General features: G+C 28.7%; 1 non-coding gene across 1 annotated transcript; it reads right to left on the reverse strand.

Moving 5' to 3' along the window:
- Nucleotides 1-311: 311 nt before the first annotated feature.
- NFIA_031930 lies at nt 312-384 on the reverse strand. The gene has a single exon. It is a non-coding gene; the product is annotated as a tRNA-Phe (tRNA).
- Between the last annotated feature and the right edge of the window lie 216 nt (nt 385-600).

A 600-nucleotide genomic window follows, 5' to 3' on the forward strand; every position in this document is an offset into this window, starting at 1 on the left:
AAGGAGAAAATCGAATTCTCATTCTTAATTCATGAAATTATTGTTCTACCATTAAACTACTTTGGCTCTTAAAATATAATTTAAATTAATTAAAAATTAAATATAATTTTTTTTTATAAAATAAAAATTATGTTGGGGCGACTCGAACACCCAATAGTAAATACCAAAAATTTATGACTTACCGATTAGTCGACAACATATAATATAAAGTATTAATTAAATAATATGGGTAACAAGACTTGAACTTGTAAAGTTAAAACTATTCCGTCCTAAGCGGAACCTGGTTACCAAATTTCAGCATACCCATCTAATGCTCGAGATAAGACTTGAACTTATAACCTAATCATCTTCAGTGATCCGCTCTACCAATTGAGCTTCTCAAGCTATAAAATATAATAATGAAGTAACTATAAAAATATAATAATGGAGTAACTATAAAAATATAATAATGGAGTAACTATAAAAATATAATAATGGAGTAATCAGGACTCGATCCTGAAATAACGATATGCAAAATCGCCGTTTTACCAGTTAAACTATAACCCCTATCCGAGAAACGATTCGAACGTTTACGACTTGCGTCACTTAAGCTTAAGTTAA

The sequence above is a fragment of the Aspergillus fischeri genome, genomic scaffold (assembly GCF_000149645.3).
Source record: "Aspergillus fischeri NRRL 181 1099437635567 genomic scaffold, whole genome shotgun sequence".
NCBI classification, from domain to species: Eukaryota; Fungi; Ascomycota; class Eurotiomycetes; order Eurotiales; family Aspergillaceae; genus Aspergillus; species Aspergillus fischeri.